The sequence below is a fragment of the Narcine bancroftii genome, chromosome 2 (assembly GCF_036971445.1).
Source record: "Narcine bancroftii isolate sNarBan1 chromosome 2, sNarBan1.hap1, whole genome shotgun sequence".
NCBI lineage: Eukaryota > Metazoa > Chordata > Chondrichthyes > Torpediniformes > Narcinidae > Narcine > Narcine bancroftii.
Window position 1 is genome coordinate 351,697,739 of NC_091470.1, and position 20,856 is coordinate 351,718,594.

The 20,856-nt window shown below is 37.7% G+C and overlaps 1 long non-coding RNA gene across 2 annotated transcripts in view; it reads right to left on the reverse strand.

The window, feature by feature from the left end:
* Positions 1–20,856, reverse strand: part of LOC138755757 (uncharacterized) — a 141,473-nt gene that overhangs the window by 111,976 nt on the left and 8,641 nt on the right. Inside the window, exon 2 of one of the 2 annotated variants that reach the window (XR_011352548.1) lies at positions 12,147–12,243. The exons of the other annotated variant lie outside the window; for it this stretch is intronic. This is a non-coding gene — a long non-coding RNA (uncharacterized lncRNA). The remainder of the gene's footprint in view (positions 1–12,146; positions 12,244–20,856) is intronic. 2 annotated transcript variants of the gene reach the window in all.

Here is a 20,856-nt window from a genome sequence, read left to right on the forward strand (position 1 = left end):
TGGCCCTGACTTAATCCTTCATTGCTATTGGAATGCAGTGTGCTGGTCCAACTATGGGTCTTACCTCCAGGTCAAGCCGCATTAAGTACATCAATGGCAGCTTTCCCAGCTCATCTTTGAAAAGTTAACCATACCCAGAAAAGATTTTCTGTGAGAAATCATTCTTGGATGAGCTTATCTGATGAACCTCCATGTTGAATGAGACAAGCCCCATGTCCATGTACTCAGAGGCATGACGTCCTTGCTGACCATGAAGAAGGTTAGCACATGAAACCATCCTTGTATGAAACACTGCAGCCGCGCTGTGCAGCTAGCCTGGATTCTGCTGCCTCCATAAGCCACTAGGCTTGTAGCCTTGCTGTATGGTTTGACTTGTTCCATCTTTCTCAGCTGGTTAAATGTCTCCAGTAACATGACATTGCATTTGGCCCCAGTGGCGACTTTCATCTCAGCCATCTTGCATTGACTTCCATGGACAGGAAGGCCTCGTTATTACCTCTGATCCAGGTTTCTGCTGAGTTGCCTTCTGTCCTCAAGGTGAGCCCATCGATGTAGTACTCATTGTCAGGGTCACTCCCTTTCTGCTCTGGTTCCAAATGGTCAACGGTCCTCCTGGGTCTGGTTTGAGCATTCGCCTGCTGCCTGGATCTGCAGCTTTTCCTGAAGTGGTTCCATTTGCTGCAGTTCCTGCACTGCTGGCCGAACCCTGGGCTCATCTCCCTTCTCAGTATATGGTTTTGTCCACAATTGCTGCATCCTGGCTGGTTTGGTTGGCTGTTCATTCTAACCTCCAGCCACTGCTCACCTGTCCCACCGGTATCTCATTGATCCTTGTGGCCTACTGTTGTGGAGAGGCTACACTTTTACTATTTTCCTCGGTAGTTTCATTCACCAAGCACGTTGAGGTGGCCTTTGCTAGTGTCAGTTCGCTATCTTGCAAGAACACCTTCAGCATATTATCGTTGCAAATGTCACAGCCCATTCTGTCTTTAGTTAGTTTGTCGCAAAGCATGCTGAAATTTCAGGTTTTCACCCAGATTTTTTAAGTTGCTGATGTATGAGTGTATCGACTTGCCAGGCTTCTGGTCTCTCTTGATGAATTTGCGCCTTTCCATTGTCACATTTCTCTGAAGGTTGCACATTTCTCTGAATTTACACTTTAAATATTTGGGCTCCTCTCTAGACTCAGCCATGCTGATAACAAGGTTCCCGTCATGCACTTCACCTGCGTACACAAATGACCTCTCCCATTCAGTGGCTTCTGGGCCTGCCAAATTTACATGGCATCTGCTCCTTGCTAGCTCTCGATTTCAACCAACGCACCCTCACAGCGCAGTGCGCTGTTACGAGTACGGTGGCTCCAATGCGATTGCATCAGGTGCACAGCAGTCGAAGGCAGCAGCTGTCTACAGCCAATTTATGTTTTAATCGTAATTGTATGGAGCTTTTTCAGGGCCTAAAATTAAACTCAGTAGCTCGTTATCTATTACTAAGGTGAACTTTCTACTATACATGTATTGGTTCACTAATTTTGTGCGCCCTCTTCAGGCATTGGTCCCGGTAGATCTTCATTCAATAACGATGGACAAATTCAATATCCAGACCATTCATCATCCTTCCCTTTTTGAGTATATTCAGTGACTTGGCCTCCACTTACTTTTGCAATAGGGGGCTTGGTAACAGAAGCCAAAAATTGTTGTCCACAATAGAACTAATGACATAGGGAGAACGAGAAATTAGATTTCCCTCAGGAATCTTAAGCTAGTTGAACCATCAAAAAGCAGATCATTGACGGTAATATTCTCAAACATCCTGAGTCATACATAAATTGGCATATATTCAAAGACCGATGTGGGAAGGAAAGTTTCAAATAATGAAACACTGGCAACACATCTATAAGAAACAGGAGTTTTATCCACCTAAAGCAAGCTGAATCAAGTACACCATCAAATTGAATAGCCAGGGCACAAGCTAGAGCAAGGTTAGAGTTATTTAATGTAAAATTAAATCTGTTTTGTGACAATAGTAATAGCAGTTCTGAAGCATTAATGACTAAGATTTCACAAGGGAGGAAAAGAACTAAAATTAAACAACATTTCTGGAACCCCAATTGCAGAGGAAAAGATAAAGGGGACTGATATGATGGATATTATTAAGATGTTTCATGTGACCAAGATTAGGAACTAAATATTTTATAACACTCAACTTCCAGAAAAAAGATGGACAAACTGGAAAAAGAAACAGTTGAGGTGGTCCTAAAATAGAGTAAACCAGTTCAGGAAACAATGGTTAGAATTGATATGCTTTAAAATGCAAAATTTTTTAAAAAGCAGGAAACATAGTAGGAGATGATAAATCATCGACCAATTGTTCTAACAATAGCATTAAATAAGGTTTACGTCAGGGTTTAATCTTCACATTGTTACAAACTACATTAGCAAATATAGAGAAAGACCTCATGTTCTCTAGGCTGAGGTGGGGCGCAAGTTATGTGCAAGTGTAAGGATTACTCACGCATTACTCACACTCAGAGTGATGCATTTTGGGCTTTGGTAGCTGTTTGTAAGAAAAGAAAGACCAAACCAACTTCAAAAATTTCAAGTAATATTTTGGCAGAATATGTCATGAAATCAATTAGGGGAGAGGCAATTTTAGAAACAGTATTATGTAATGAAGCCATTTTAATTAGTAATCTTACTAGAATACTGTAGATTCTTCCTGAACAAATATTCATAGCATGGTACAATTTTACATTAACTTTGAAGGAAGCAAGATTAAGTCCAAATTTAGCTTTTTAAATTTAAACTACACCAATGGCTACGCACAATTCTAATGTTATGAAACACAAAAGTCTGCAGATGCTGAGACTGTCGTGAAAATACACAGAAATGCTGGGGTTGCTGCAAGCCCAGCTGAGTTCCTCCAGCATTTCTGTGTATTTTTACAATTCAAATGTCGTCTACAAATTTGCCTACGACACCATGGTCATCAGCAGAGCCTCAGACAGCAATGAGGGGAGCACACAGGAGAAAGATAGATCAGCTGGTTGAGTTGTATCACAATAACAGCCAATCTTCACTCAGAGTGGTGGCTGAATGGAATAAACTTCCAGAGGAAATAGTTGAGGCAGAGTCAATTCTTTCAATTAAGAGGAGGCCGCATATATACATGGATAAGAGGGTTTTAGAGTTTATGGGTGGAGAATAGGCAGAGTTGTTTGAGTAAACTGGCATGGACTTGTAGGGCCGAGATGGCCTGTTTCCATGCCATAAACTGTTATATTTTATATAACCAAGAAACTGATTGTGGACCTCAGGAGAGCATGAACTAGTCCTCATCAAGGGGTCAGCAGTGGAGATCATCAAGAACTTCAAATTCAGTGATGCGGCATGGTGGGAGACTTGGAGTATGTCTCTTCCGGCAGAATTAATTAAAAACTCAAGTTCCTCCTCCCTCAAGAACGACTCATGCTGCGAAGGCACAGATCCATATGACCCCAGCGCCATCCCTCTGGGTTGCCGGAGAAGAGGGTGCTGGAGTCCAGAAGAAGATGATTGAACTTAGCAGGAACAAGCACATGCGCACAACGGAACAAGCTTTTACCTATGGGGAACAGCGGAACCGATTAAACCTGTTGTCAGTAGTGTTGCTAGCCAGACATAGCCATTGATTTAATTAGATGTTGAGTCTGGATCATCTGGAAGTGATTCAAATGGACAAAAGGATGAAGATCAAGACAAATAAAAGGAAGAAAAAGGGTATGAAGAATTGAAGGGAGCAGGAGCAGAATATGAAAAGGATGAACCCAAAACTGATACAAGGTATTGAAGCTATACAATCTAGATATGGAAACACAAGAACAAACTTCTAAAATTATCAATCAAATGCAGCTAACTTGTAAACATATTGATCTGTAATTTGTATCTGTCAAATGTGGTGTTAAAGCATAATTTGAATATGTCAATAGTAAAATGAAAAATATGAAAGAAAAAATGACAAATATACAAAAGCTGTTGATAAAGTTAAAATTCAAGTTCAGAAAATTGAAGATGATATTCAAGATTATCATTATGAAGTGGAACAACGCAAAGATATAGTTAATAAAATGGAAGATTCTGTTACTGCATGGGAAGTGCAAAGAAAATAACTTTTATAAAAGATTAATGTACTAGAAAACCATAGCTGCAGGAATAATGTGAAGATTGTTGGGTTGAGTGAAGATTTTGAAGGCTCTAATCATGTACATTTTTTTTCAAAAAGTTCTGGTGTTATGAGCCCAGAGGGCCTCAAAACCCAGCAGCAATATATATTCACCACAATAAATGGTTACTTAAACAAAAGTTACTTTTATTTAAACATGAAAATAGAATCAAACTTTAACTTATCTCTATTGACTTATTTCACCTAACTTATCCGCCTTCTAATTCTAAGCGCATGTGTATGTAATGTGTGTGTAAATTCAGAAAAGTTCCTTGGTTCACAGTCGAATCTCACTTCTCATTCCTCCAAGTTCACTGGTTGCAGGCAATTCTTATACTGTGCACAGAATTTAACATTTATCAAGTTCACCAGGCTTTGGTGATTGAAAGGTTCTTGTTGGTTTCCAGAGAGAGATTTAACCATATAACAGTTCATGGCATGGAAACAGGCCATCTCGACCCTTCAAGCCCATGTCAGTTCACTCAAACAACTCTGCTAGATCCCCCTGCCTATTCTCCACCCATAACCTTCCAACCCCCTCCTATCCATGTATATATCCAGCCTCCTCTTAAATAAAAGAATTGACTCTGCTTCAACCATTTCCTCTGGAAGATTATTCCATTCAGATACCACTCTCTGAGAGAAAAAGCATCCTTTAATATTTCTCCTAAAATTTTGCCCCCTTACCCTCAACTTGTGTTCTCTTGTTTCAACCTCCCCTGCTCTCAGGGAGAAGAGTCTACTTGCATCTAATCTATCTATTCCCTTCATAATTTTAAACACCTCTATCAAATCCCCTCTCAACCATCTACGTTCCAATGAATAAAGTCCTAACCTCTTCAATCTTTCTCTGTACTCTAGATATTTTAAGCCAGCAACATCCTGGTAAATCTTTTCTGCACCCTCTCCACCTTATCTATATCCTTCCTATAATTGTTGTTCCTTTTTAATCAGCCACTTCAGTGTCTTGCTGATGAAACTTGCCCCTTCAGGGTTCTCCAGATGATAACCTCTTTCTTTCAGGTAACCACAGAGTTCCTTTTTGTTTTTCTTATTCCAAGTGAAACATTAGACAGCCAGTCCTCTCCTCTTCCATGAACCACAAGAGCTTTGACCAAGCCATCTTAAAAATGGAGCTCTCCACAAGCTTGCCAGCTTGTTCTGTTCCACTCCCAGCTACTTCTGCTGGCTGTAACACTGTACAAATGATCTGTGTGTGTGTGTGTGTGTGTGTGTGTGTGTGTGTGTGTGTGTGTGTGTGTGTGTGTGTGTGTGTGTGTCTCTCTCTCTCTGACTCTCTGAGAGAAAGCCTGTTTTACTCTCTCTCTCTGCTTGCAAAACCACATGACCCTCTCAGAACAGCAAGTTCTCTTCCAGACAACAGTGTCTCCGGCATGCTCTTTCATCTGTTGCCTTTGCAAACAACAATCCATTAGTGAAGTCTCTTGAGCACTCTTCAAAGCTCTTGGAAAAGCTCTGGAGCCAATATGTCTACCATGGGGCAGAGCTCCATTACTTTAAATAAGATCTGTTTTAAAGTGTTTGTATGTGACCTACTCTAACAAACCTTTCCCAATTTATCTCCTAAAAACATATCTACTCTGTATAATCTGTCACACTGCGAACTTTCTAAATGGACGAATTGGATAGAGCATATGGGGATAATAGAAAGAAGATATTCCCGGAATAAGCACCATGCTTGGTTTGGATTAGATGCCTTTGTTATCAAGATAAAGAAACACTATCAAGAGTGGATGTTCAAAATAACAGAAAATATCAAGGGCCATTAACAGTGGCAAATAACAGGGTATTTTTTATGTTCATTTAAGCATGTCAATGGTGAAAAGAACAAAGGAGTTTAATTCTGAAAAATCAGTGCCATGGAAAAAAAGGATATAAAATTTCCTTTCGATATCCAACTATATGTACAATGTTTTCTGGAGGAAATCAATCACAGTTCTTTGTAAATGAAGAAGCTTTGGAATTTGCTTTCAAATATTAAACAGGATCAATGAATGGATATGCAGAGTTCAGCTACTCAGCAAGTTGGCGATCGATCTGAGACGATGCAAGTTGCAGAACAGGTGTCAAAGTGGCAAGAATTGGTTGAGATTGATGATGAGCAAGTGAATATAGTCCTTGAAGAAGCTCCTTACACTTATAAGTGAACTATTTAATTAAAATAATGGATATTCTGTCCAGCAAGGGCGGAGTTTTTTTTATCTTCTCCTGTCATAACTATGTGCCACCTTCTGGTGAGGGCCACTTCCCACACAATAGAAGGAAGTAGTACTGGTTCTTTTTCATCAATACTTACTCTTTCAGGGGATTTGTTTTACTTTCTTTTCCTTTTCACTTATTTCTGGTTGGATACGCCAAGTGTAATTGAAGGCTTTATGGAGTCGGGGTCCAATGTGTGTGGGGTGGGGGTGGTGAGAGTTTTTTCATTTTTGGATTTAAGAAATGGCAGCTAGTAATTTATTAAATTTTAATATAAATGGGCTTAATAATGAAATTAAGATAAAAATAGTTTTAACTTATTAAAAAAATGAAAATTGATATTGCTTTTTTACAAGACACATTTAATAGAGAAAGAATATAAAAAATTAAAAAGAGATTGGGTAGGGCAAGTGGCAGCTTCAACACTTAATTCTAAAGCAAGAGGGGTTGCTATTTTGGTTAATAACATTGTACCTGTTAAAATTCAATCTGTAATTATGGAAGGTTGCTGGGTGGTTTTTTTTGATACATTGTCAAATTTATTCAGAGATGTGGACACATAAGTATTTATGCTCCTAATGTTGATGATTAAAGATTTATTCATGATACTTTTATGGATTTAGCTGAAGCTTGTGAAAAAGTTTTAATTGGAGGAAATTTTAATTGTTGGATAAGTCGAAAAGTCAGTTACTAGAACTAAAGCTGCAAAGAGGATTTTGACTTTGATGAAGGATTTGAATTTGATAAATATTTGGCAAAGGTTAAATCTGAAAAAGGATTACTCTTTTTATTCTTTTGGGCATGACTCATTTGAGAATAGGTATGTTTTTAATGTCAGCAGAGTTACAAGGAAGAGTTATGCATATAGAGTATAAAGCTAGGATTTTATCTGACCATTCACAACTTTGATGGCTTGTTTAGTTTTTGAAAAGGAAAAATTGTTTTATAGATGGATAGATATTTAATTCTAAATTGTTGAAAGGGTAAATTTTTGTGATTTTATAAGGGAGCAAATTCAAGAATTCTTAGAAATAAATTCTAATTCAGTGGATAATAAATTTATTTTATGGGATGCTTTGAAGATGTATTTAAGAGGAGAGATAATGTTATTCTGTTAAAATTAAGAAGTTGACCTATTGGAAAAAAGAAATAGAGAGTTTGGAAAAGGATTTGCAGAAAAAGGCATCTGAGAAAAAAAGGAAACGTTTAATAAAGAAGAAACATTATTTTAATATGATTCAGACTTAAAGAACTGAAAAATTAATTGAGTGAACTCAACAAAAGTATGAATTGGGAGAAAGAGCTCACAAATTTCTTGCTTGGCAATTGAAAACAGAATAAACTCTAGAACAATTAATGCTATTAAGAATTCTCAGAAAACTAATTATAAGCCTCAAGAGATAAATGATTTACTTAAGGATTTTTATTTTAATTTATATAGATCCCAAACTAACAGTGATGAGGTTAAAACTGAGAATATTTTTTGTCTCAAATAAATTCATCTACCTTGAATTGTCAAGATCAAAAAGATTTAAATGCTTCATTTACGGCAAGAAAAGTTAGTGAGGTATTGAGTTCATTGCAAAGTGGTATGTAACCAGGGGAGGATGGTTTTCTGTCTGAATTTTAGAAGAAATTTAAAGATTTGTTAATACTTCCTTTTTTGGAGGTGTTGAAACAAGCAGCAGAAACCCATTCTCCACTGGGATCTTTTTCAAATGCAATTATTACTGTAATAGCTAACAAAGACAGAGATTCATTAAAAACTGAATCTTATAGGCCAATATTTTTGTTAAATGCTGATTATAAAATTATTGTGAAAAATTTCGTAAATAGAATTAAACCGAGTTTAATTCCTATGGATTAAGGTTTTGTTAAAAAGCAGCAATCCGCTGATAATATTGCTAGACTCATTAGTTTAATACATCTATCTCAAAAAAAAAGGTGATCTATTGGTGGCAGTAACTTTAGATACTGAGAAGGACCTTGATAGCTTAGAATGGAATTATTTGTTTAAAGGATTAGAAAAATTTGGTTTTGGATCTATATTTATTAATTGGGTCAAAACTTTATATAAAAATCCCTCTACTAAAGTTGCAACTAATGGACAAATTTCTTCTGCTTTTCAATTAACTAGATCAAGTAGACAAGGATGTCCTTTGTCACCAGCTTTGTTTGTTTTAGCAAAAGAAACTTGAACAGAGTTAATAAAAAAAGATTCTAAGATAAAGGGTTTAAAGGTTAATCTGGAGCCATTCAAGATTAATTTATTTAGTAATGATGTTTTGGTTTATATGACAGACCCCATAAACTCTTTGTGACAAACATATACAAGATTGGAAGAATTTGGTGGAATATAGTGTTGGGAATAAGCCCGCCCTCTGCTGGACATCATGACGCCCTCGTCATGATGTCACACATCCATATATATAACCCTGTGTGTCAGTAGCCAGCTTAGTCTAATAGAAGTAATGGATGAGAAAGCATCACGTCTCAGAGTCTTAATTGTTTGAGTGCATACTCAACAGTGGCGACGAGGAACGAAACGAACCATATACATACTCCATGCACCAACCGTGAGAAAGAAAACAACAGAAGAAAAGTAGAAAACAACTACCTAATAACCCCAACAAATTTCTGCCAAAAGATCAAGGTAAAGAGCACCAAGATGGCAGATGGAAAGTTCCGGGAATTCAACGAAGTGGAAGAAAGTTGGGATAATTATGTAGAATAGTTTAACCACTACTGCATAGCCCACAATATTTTGGAAGGTCCAATAAATCACAAACGTGCTCTCTTCCTCAGTATAATGGGCAGCAAAGGATCAAGGGACGAAGACATTCAATGAATTATGCACAGCTCTAAGGTACCATTTACGCCCCAAACCACCAGTTGTGGCGGAGAGGCAACGATTCTATAAAAGAAGACAAGGACCAGGAGAAACAATAAGTGAATACCTGGCATCATTGTGCAAACTGGCAGAGCACTGTCATTTTGAGAAGTTTCTAAGTCAAGCACTGCGAGATAGTTTAGTGATGGGGCTGGCAAATCGGCAAGCAAGGCAAAAATTATTAGGAATGGATCAAGACATTACATTACAGATATTGCATACGGAACCATTTGCAGCTCTGAAATGGCAGATAAAAACTTGGATGTTGGTCAACCAGACTTACTGGTCCTAGTTTGATATTACCAAGACAGAATTAATTAGATTTGTAATGGCATTCTGAGCAAGTTTATTTCTGTGGTATAAATTACTTTAAAAAGAAGATCCTAAATTAGGAATGCATAAATTGAGATTAAGATGAGAGGTTGATTTAATTAGACAAATGGATAAGAATGATTGGATGCAATTGTGTAAAGAAAATATTAAAAAATTATTAATATTAGGTATAGATTTGTTCAATATAATTTTTTGCATCAACTACATTTAACTAATCAAAAAATTTTAAAAATTCATCTCAACCTGATCAGATATATGTTTTAGATGTGGTCAGGAAGTTGGTTCTTTTTTGCATTCTACCTGTAAGTGTACTTGGGTAAAACATTTTTGGTTGGAAGTTAGGAAGTTTTTGGAGAAAATAACAAGGGTTAAACTCCCACAGGATCTGATGTTATATTTGTTAGGTAATATTAAAGTGATGAAACCTAAACTGTGGTTAACCACATATCAAATTGAATTTTTACGAGTTGCTTTAGCTGTTTATAGGAAGTGCATAGCCATTACTTGGAAATCAGATACAGATTTAGCGATGGAGAAATGGCATGCTGAACTTCTTAGCTGTATTCCACTTGAGAAGATAACTTGTAATTTATATTAAAATATCAAATTTTTTGGAAAATATGGAGCCCATATTCATATGTTGGTTTGAAAATTTAATGGACTTTCTGAAAGCTCATCATTTGGTAACCCACAGCTCCATTATTAGTATTGTTACGGAGTCCAGAGGACCCCAAAAACCAGCAGCAATAGATATGCACCACAATACAGGGGAACTTAAGCAAAAGTAGTTTTTAATTATATTTGAACAAGAAAACAGAATTAAACTTTAACTTATTACTTAACCTACTTAATTCCCTTCCCCCCCCCCCCCCAACACTAAGTGTAAGTGTGTGTAATGCATATTCAAGATTTTAAAAGTTCTTTGGATCACAGTCCAATCTCACTGGTTGCAGGCAATTCTTGTGCTATGCACAGAAGTTAGCTTTAACAAAGTTCACCAGTCTTAAGTACTTAACAGGCAAATTGTTACCACTCAGGAGGATTCTTGTTGGTCTTCAGAGAGAGATTCCTTTTGTTCCAGGACATCCACAGCAGATTCCTGTTTAATCAGTCTTGCTGACGAAACTTGCCGCCTTCAGTGTTCTCAAGATGATCCTCCTTCTTTCAGGTCACCTTTCAGACCACCAGTCTTCTCCTTTGACCAGGCAGGCTTCCAAAAGTTTGCCATATTTGTCCTTCTGGAACTGATTTCTGTCTCCTTTCTCTCTGTTTCACACTCTCTCTCTCTCTCTCTCTGAGAGCAAAACTGTTCTATCTGCCTGTAAAAATCACATGTTCTCCCAGACAAGCTGCTGTCAATACTTTGTTGCCTCCTGCAAAAAGCATTGGGCAAAAGTCCTGCAAAAATTCTGTGTTTTAAAATGTTTGTGTGCAACCTGCACTAATAATCCTTCCCAAAACACCTCTAAATACTCTGTCACAGTATTGAGACTTTATAGTTTATTATTTGTTTTCTTTACATTTTCCCTGTTTTCTTATCTTCTGTTTTCCTTTTTTCTTTTGGTATATTCTGAAGGGGAGGGTGGATGGAGGGTGGGGGGGGGGGAGGGAGGTGGTGGTTACAGATATACATATTCCTTGTATAATTTTTGTAGTTTTGTTGCATATGTATACTTCGAATCATGGGTCCTCTACCGGCATCACCTACGGCTCCTAGAACGCTTCCACCAGCGTTGTCTCCACTCCATCCTCAACATTCATTGAAGTGACTTCATCCCTAACATCGAAGTACTCGAGATGGCAGAGACCAACAGCATTGAATCCACACTGCTGAAGATCCAACTGCGCTGGGTAGGTCACGTCTCCAGAATGGAGGACCATCGCCTTCCCAAGATCGTGTTATATGGTGAGCTCTCCACTGGCCACCGTGCACCAAAGAAGAGGTACAAGGACTGCCAAAAGAAATCTCTTGGTGCCTGCCACATTGACCACCGCCAGTGGGCTGATATCGCCTCAAACCGTGCATCTTGGCGCCTCACAGTTCGGCAGGCAGCAACCTCCTTTGAAGAAGACCGCAGAGCCCACCTCAATGACCAAAGGCAAAGGAGGAAAAACCCAACCAACCAATTTTCCCTGCAACTACTGTAACCGTGTCTGCCTGTCCCGCATCGGACTTGTCAGCCACAAACGAGCCTGCAGCTGACGTGGACCCTCCATACATCTTTGTCCGCGAAGCCAAGCCAAAGAAAGAAGAAAGAAAGAAATACTTTGATGTGGTTTTAAAATTCTTGAAAAACTTCAAATTCCTGGTGTCACCATCTCTAAGGATCTGTCCTGGGGCCTCCATGTCGATGCAATCATTAAGAAGGCTGCCAATGGCTACACTTTATGAGGAGTTTGAGGAAATTTGTATGTCACCTCTCTGTCTGACATGGAAGTGTTATGGAAAAAAAACCCAGAGTTGTTAACCTGGCATGCACATCACAGACGCCGATCTTCTCACCTGAAGGACCCCGCCACCCAGGCCATGTCCTCTTCACACTCCTTCGATGAGGACCCAATGACACAAAGACAGCTTCTTCCTCTCTGCTGTCCGATTTCTGAATGGATAATAAACATTACCTCACTTTCTCTTTTTTTTGCACTATTTGTTTATTTTGAAATTTAATTTTATAGCAATATATTCGCAGTGTAATGCTGCTGCAAAACAACAAATTTTGTGACATGTTTAAAGAATAAATTCTGATTTTGAACACTTACTCATGTGTGCACACTATTCCAACTCAAAGTAGATGAAAGCCTTTCAAGAAGCAAGTTCATCTGTACACAAAAGATAATAGAATATGCCCCTGCAAATTACTGCCAGAAATCAGAAGTGAATTTAAAAAAATAGAAGTACTCAGACGACTGCATGCACAAGGGGATCAAACTCTGCTTCCTGTTACGCAGAATGCATCTGGAACTGATAGGCCGAAACGTTGGTTATTCTTTTTCTTTCTATGGATGCTGTGTGGCATGCCACATTTCTCCAGTAATTTTGTGTATTGCACTCAACCCAACATCTACAGTTTCTTGTTTAACAGCAACATTGCTTGTGACATTGAGGGCACATGTGAACAGAACAAAGGCTTTGAGAGGGATTGGTGCTAGTTGCAAAGGGTAGTCAAATTAAGAAAAAAATTACATGAACAAAATAATATTGAGGAACATTGAATTGGCAGTTACAAATGAAAAAAAATAGTAAGATTGGCAATATTGCAAAAAGAAAGTAAACTCCAAGAAAGTGGAAAGCTATTCCAATGAATAAATGAAAAAAATGCAATTATTAATTTTATGTATAGGTTGTATTTATGTTTAAAATGTTATCAGTATTTTTTTAGTGAGAGTTTCAAAGATTGTAACAATAGCAGCAATATGCCTGGTGGCAACATCTTACTAGAATCTTTTTGGATGTGAAAATTGTGCCAAACCCAGAAATTAATTCCCATGCCTAATTATATACTGGGCAACAATTTTTTTTCTGAATAAAAATTGGGGATTCCAATCACCAATTTCAAGCTGAACACAAAGGTAATTTCAAATTTGCTGAATCTGTAGGAAGTTAAAGAAACATTGAAATAACTTTTATTGAATTTAGCATGTTTAATTATATAATGATACTGACACAATTTTTGCTGCAGATTTTCATTTGTTCTCAGCATCTGATGCCTCTTGTGTCAGTGTCCAACAATAGTTGGATTCCAGTTGCCCTGATCCTGCTTTTCTATGGTCACAATGTCCTGGTGAAACTTTTTGTTGATGACTGCACCGAGATGAGCGGGGAAGAATGTCCATGTGCGAATGTAATAAATGAATTTTCAGTGACATGTTGCATGTCATTGTATGCTTGAACCATGTTGTCAATCAGCTGTATGTAGTTTGGTGCTCAGAATGTAACAGAATGCATCGCAGCTGTTGCGACATTGACAAGACATTTCTGCTGCATTGAATCTTCTGAAGACAATAAATGCTTTTATAGCCTGTCTGCATCTATCCTGACAAAGTATGCCAGGTCAAATACAACATTTGCATAGCAGCTGCACTGAGGGCATGCCCAGGCTAATACTAATAGATTTAAAATATTAAAATATTACAGGAAATCACAAAAAAAAGGTTATATCTTAAAAATAGAATGAGATTGGAAAAATCTGAGTTGATTTTCATGATCAGCAGGCAAATATCCATAAAATACACCCAAACGTGTTCAGGAAGCAAAATATTCACTGTCCAGTGTTGCACTTGAGACAGAGCTATAAAACACTATAGCACAGAAACAGGACCTTTGCCCCATCTAGTCTGCACTGAAAGGTGGTGGTGAATTGTGCATTGAGCCTTATTCCATTATTTTCACTAATAATGTATATGCAAGTCGGAATAGTTTCCAATTTGAAGGGTGTTACAGAGTCCAAGAGGACCCCCAAAACCAGCAGCAATAGATATGCACCACAACACAGACTTACTTAAACAAAAGTTGTTTTTAATTATATTTGAACAATAAAACAGAATTGAACTTTAACTTATTACTAACCTACCTAACTACCTAATTCCCCCCTCTAATACTAAGCGCAGATGTGTGTAATGTATATTTAAGATTTAAAAAGTTCTTTGAATCACAGTTCAATCTCACTGGTTTCAGGTAATTCTTCTACTGTGCACAGAAGTTAGCATTAATAAAGTTCACCAGTCTTTGGTGCTTAACAGGCAAATGGTTACCACTCAGGAGGGTTCTTGCTGGTTTTCAGAGAGAGATTCCTTTTTCAGGACATCCGCAACTGATTCCTTCTCAATCAGTCTTGCTGACGAAACTTGCCCCCTTCAGGGTTCTCCAGGTGATCCTCTTTCTTTCAGGTCACCTTTCAGACCACCAGTCTTCTCTGTTGACAAGGCAGCCTTCCAAATTTTGCCAGCTTGTCCATCAGGAACTGATTTCTGCGTCTTCTCTCTGTTTCACACCCTCCCTCTCTGAGAGAAAAACTGTTCTCCTCTGCCTGCAAAGATCACATTCTCTCCCAGGCAAGCTGCTGTCAATACTTTGTTGCCTCCTGCAAAAAGCATTCTGCAAAAGTCCTGCAAATATTCAGTGTTTTAAAAATGTGTGTGTGCAAGCTGCTCTAACAATTCCTCCCAAGCCACCTCTAAATATTCTGTCACACTTCCCCCTTTTAATGGGAATTTTAACTCTTGAGTTAAAATTCAGTTATAACTAAACTGTCTTAAAATCACTAGAGATAACAATACACAATATATAACATGCTATAATACAGTAACCCAATTTTGAGAGTATTTCTATAAATGATCAATTTTAACATATTGACAAACAATCGGCAATCAAATGATTTACAACTCTGATATGATTAATTTGCAGATCATATTCTTGTAATATCAAGCTCCAGTTTAACAATCTTCTGTTTTTTTCTTCATTTTATTCAAAATCACCAGAGGATTGTGGTGAGCGAATATAACAATTAGTTCATGAGAGTTACCAAGATATACATCAAAATTCTGCAGGCCAAACGTGATAGCTAACAGTTCTTTTTCAATAGTGGAATAGTTCTTTTGATGAACATGAAATGTTTTGAAAAGCAGGCAACTGGATGGTCAATTTCATTATGCTTTTGCAATAAAACTGCACCTGCTGATCCCTCACTGGCGTCCACTGCTAAAGAAAATGGTCTGTCAAAATCAGGAGATTTTAACACAGGGCAATGGCATAGCATCTCCTTTAAATTTTCTAATGCTGCCTGACAATCTTTAGTCCACAAAAAATTCTCCCTTTTCTTCAAAAGATTGGATAAAGGAAGAGCAACCTGAGCAAAATTTCTGCAAAATTTCCTATAATATCCTGCCATTCCTAAAAATCTTCTCACTACATTCTTGCCATTGGGAGTAGGAAACTCAGAAATTGCATTCAATCTTAGCTTGAATAGGTGCATCTTTGCCATGGCCAACTACATAACCCAAGTATGTTACTGTCGCATTTGCAAATTGACTCTTTGCTAAATTAACAGTTAAGTTTGCTTTGGATAATTTTGCAAACAATTTGTCCAATTGCCTTAGATGTTCTTCCCATGTGTCACTTTTGTGACCAAGTCATCAATATAAGCATCTGTATGAGTTAACCCTTGGATTACTGAATTAATCATCCTTTGGAATGTTGCAGGGGCATTTTTCATGCCAAAAGGTAACACATTATACTCGTATAAACCGGATGGAGTTACAAAAGCTGAAATATTCTTTCCTCTCTCAGTTAAAGGCACACACCAGTAACCCTTCAACAAATCCAACTTAGTAAGAAATTTAGCTTTTCCAATTTTATCAATATAGTCATCTATTCTCAAAATAGGATAAGCATCTGTTTTAGTTATTGAATTAACTTTCCTATAATCCGTACAGAACCTAACAGTTCTATCTGGTTTTGGTACCAGAATACAAGAACTCCATTCGGAGTTCGAAGGTCTAATAATGTCATTCCTTAACATACATTCCACCTCCTGATCCATGAGTTTACGCTTTTGAATGTTTATTCTATATGGGTGCTGTTTCATGGGATTTGCTTCTCCAACATCTACATCTACATGGTAAATCACTGATGTTCTTTTTGGAACATCAGGGAACAAATTTGTGTTTTTCAAAAGTAATTCTTTCAACTGCATCTGCTCTTGTAATTTAAGATGGCCTAACTTTTCCAAATTTTCCAAAATTGTTGAGTTCGACAGGTGCACATGGTTTCGTTAAGGTTACCCCCACAAGATTCTGTTTCCATAATCTGATGATCCACCACTTCTTCCACTCTGTCAATAGCCAACACCTCTGATACAGATTGTTCTCCACTACCCTTATTCTCATAAAGTTTAATTAACAATTCACCCTCCAAGTCATATCCACAAGCCAGTTCTTTAATCTCCTGTTCAGTTACTGCTTTCTCCCTTAAGCAAACAGGATCTGCATCTATTTTCTGTTGCTCAATTAACTCTTTCCTTGACAAAGAGAAATCCTTAACTCTCACATTGACCCTGCTCTTTCAAAAGTACTCCAGAAGTACAGGGCAAATCTCTATTAACTGGATCTTCTTCAACTGTCATCATTTCCTTAGTCACAGACCTAGTTACCGCACATGCAGAATAATATCTCACCATCCTCTCGAACCACATCCTTACTAGGCCGATTTGTCCATCTGAAAACTGACACAACTTTATCCTCTGCCAAATTATTCCCCAACAAAAACGAGACACCCTGCATGGGCAACTATGGAATTATTCCTACTACAACAGGCCCTTTGACTAATTTTGAATTCAGCACAACCTTGTGAAGCGATATTGACTCTACCTCACCTCCAACACCTTTAATCAAAGTTGTCTCCCCTGTGTCAGTCCTTTGATCCACAGTTAAAACACTTCCCAACAACAATGACTGAGCAGCCCCAGTATCTCTAAGAATTTTAACTGGAACCTGTGGTTCTCCCTCCTTTACTGAGACAAAGCCCTCTGACACAAAAGGCTTGAAAACATCCATGACCTTCTTACCAGGTTTGGCACCTCTGCTCTCCTTAAATTCCACTGTTCGAATACATGCTTCTGGTAAAACCTGTTTTTCTCTTTTCTTTTTCAAGACTAGACAATTTGCAATCACATGACCAGGTTGTCAAACCAGTTCTGATTTGAAGGGACATTGTCAAATCCCTTAGCCTTCTGAATGATGAACCACAGGTTTGGAGATTCCCTCAAACAAGTTTTTGAAAGATGCATTGAGCATTTTATCGAAGGTGCACAATGTATTCTCAATCCACCAGTGAAAGAGGATAAATGTTCAGGATGGTAGACGATGTGCCAATCAAGCAGACTGCAATTTTCTTGCTATCAAATTTGTTAGGTATTATCTAAGCAAATGAAGAGGACAGCATTCCCTTTCACTGTTGCTCTATATTTGAGTAAACTATTTGAACTGGTTAAAGATGGGTCACAATTTATGTTTAGATAAAGCTTTTAATTACATAGAAATATATGACAACCATAAAGTGTGGAACATTCAACTTGCTGAGCATATCATATTGTTATTCCATGAAGGATCTACCTATTGCAAAATCTAAACAAAAAAGGCATTAAAAAAATGAATGGAGCAAAGACCAAAGAATATATCAAACTGCAGCTAAAGAAAATATTGAATAAAATTTAAAATGAATAATAAATGAGCAGGAACACACACAGGCCAATGGATTTCCACAGAGACATCATAGTTTGAAGAAACTGTATAAAAGATTTGAGAAAGAAACTCAAATTAGGTACACATCTCCTACGCTGTGCTTATTTTTGTTTGATCTCAAGTTTTCAATATCTAAGATGTGGCTGTGCATGTTACTTGCATCTGTAAATCTGCTTCCTGCATGACATTTTGTCTTGCGCTATTTGACACAACTTATCACATAACTTTTCTTTGTTCCCTTTCCAGATAGATTTCCGTTATTTTAATCTGTCCCAGATGCACTCAAATTTACTTTTTTCTTTACTATTTATTTTCTAAGTAAATGCTATACAGCATTATTTTGGATTTTCAGCTTAGTTGGTAGGAATCTTGCCTCAAAATAGAATATTGTAGTTCAAACCCCACTTTGTGTTTTGAACACATGGTTAATAACTTGGATTGAAGTTCCAATGTAGAGCCGAGAGCTGAGCTGTGAGATTAAGGCCTGCTTTCTATTCTTATATTAAACTTGCTAAGGCGTTGTTCAAAGGAGTACTAAGGTCTCCTGGTGTGCTGACCATTATTCTTCCCACTGCTAACTAAGGAGAAGTGATGATTCAACTCCCTGGGAACAAGAGCAACTGCTGTTACCCTTTAATAACAGTCACTGTTCGAATATGTAATTCAATCTATAAAAGCTTTTTAAGACATTTCTCAAAAATAAGCAATGAAGAGATTTTATTTTCTTAGTTGTTGTGGTCCAGCATGTACTGAACGATAATTGAAACCAGCTCACAAGAAGTTTTCAATTTAATCCAAAGTTTGCAAACAAATGCAAAACATCCTGATAAGGAAAACAGTTACAGAGGTTTAGGGGTAGAAATGAGTTATTGCACTACTGATCCAATAGGATATTTTTGTTAAGGTGCCAGCACATAAATGACATATTCCGATATATTTTCTATTATGACATACAGGCTATAAAAGATTTATGACAACTCCAAGCTCGGTGGTTAGAGCACTGATCTTGTAAACCAGGAGTTGCGATTTCATTCCTTGCTGGGGCCTCATCGCGGGGTACTGGACAAAATGGCGACTCTCTGTCTTCCTTACAGTAGACAAAATTAAAGAATTCCATGCATGTTACATTCAAAATTTAGCATCAAGTGCCAATAATGGAATGGAACCATTTATGAGACTAGTATTGAGACTGACTATATTGAGAAGGGCATGTGGTTGGATAGACTCCCAAAACTCGCTCTATTTTGAGTTCTTTCACAGGAAGCGATCATATGGAATGTTCTCAAAGTCTTCTTGATGGATGTAACATTCCCAACGACTCCACAGGATCTCCAGTAGCTAAGAATGGGAAAAAAGAGTATGTGGGATGGTATTGAGAACCTTGAGTCCATACATTGGGAGCAAATAGAGGTGGTGGAAGGAACATAGCATCTCACCTATCAACCATCTGTGAAAGAATTCACTGTTCTCACATTAGGCAATGCAGAACCAAAAAAAGGAAGTAAATCTTCCTTAATCCTGATAGCCCCAAAATGAAAATATCCAATTTAGCAAACTTTTTACTGAAATTTACTGAAGCTTCTTTTCCTCCTATGACCTGTGAGGTTGGTATTATCTGAGCACTTTTTAAATACTACCCTAATTTCTATTTTTTGATTTAACTAATCTCTTTCTCTTTACATTACCCATAAAAGTTTTTGCAGCCTGTTTTTATGTTGCCTCCAAGTTACCCTTTCTGATGAAATCCTTTGTCTTCCTTTACTGAATTCTAAATTTCTCACAGTCCTTGCATTTGATGCTCTTCAAAGCTCATTTATATGGTTCTTCTTTGGTTTAAATGTTATTCTTGATTTCCCTCATTAGTATTGTTCAAGCTGCCTTCCCCATTTTTACAGGGATGCACAGTTTTTGAAGTGGAACTATGTGATGGTACCAATGTGTCTATGTACAGACGGTAGTGTAGGATGACTGTGATTGGCTGAGAGCGTAGCCATGCCTACTGGCAGATCTTAAAGGATTGCTCCTAGCCAGACCAGGTCGTTCTGGACTGGTCGACCTACATGTGATATGCTCCAGTCTTTTAGTTAATAAAAGCCTTGGTTTGGATCAACAAGTCTTTGGTTCTTTCGACGAGATCTACAAACTATTGCTTAAATAAGTCTTGTTATCGGACAAAGGTTTATTTTTCTCTCTGATAGGATATGAAACTCTTCTTCAATCCACAGTGGAAGCAATCTCAATAGCTTTAACTCAGAATATAGTGTATTGATACGATCAACAAGGGTGCAAAAGATTACCACACAGCCAAAAATGTGGTGGCAATCAGATCAAGTATAACATGATATAAATCTGAAATAGCAGAGCAAGTTTGAGGGACCAAAGGTAGCCAACTTTTGCTCTTTGCTCAGAGGATGAATCTTACTATACTTGCATCATTTCCCTTGACATGACTACATCTCACACTGACAAGACTCATTCCAAATTGCTCTCAAACCACTACAAAGACCAACTGCAAATCATTATAAAAAGCACCATCATGTCTGGCTTTTACCATCAGAACCCACATGCTTAGTATGGATAAAAGCAAAAATTATTAGACTTGCATTATACTGCAAAGATGTTTAATCAGTTTTAACATCTGAAGAAGGAATTCACAGCTGCATACATAGATACAGAGAAGCAAAGATGGAAAAAAGGAAAAGGCAGCTAAATCTGAGATTCACCATTCAGCAGATTCAGAAAATATGATCTAGAAGAGAATGCTGGAACTATCTCATACAGTGGTTCTCAACCTTTATTTCCACTCACATACCACCTTAAGTAATCCCTTACTAGCCACAGAGCACCTTTGGCAGAGGTACTATAGGTAGTATAACATAGCACATGGTTCTAGCTATTTTATATCTTTCTCCTAACAGATGCCACCTCATGACTGTTTTTTTAAAATATCAGATTCTTGTTATGAGCCCAGAGGA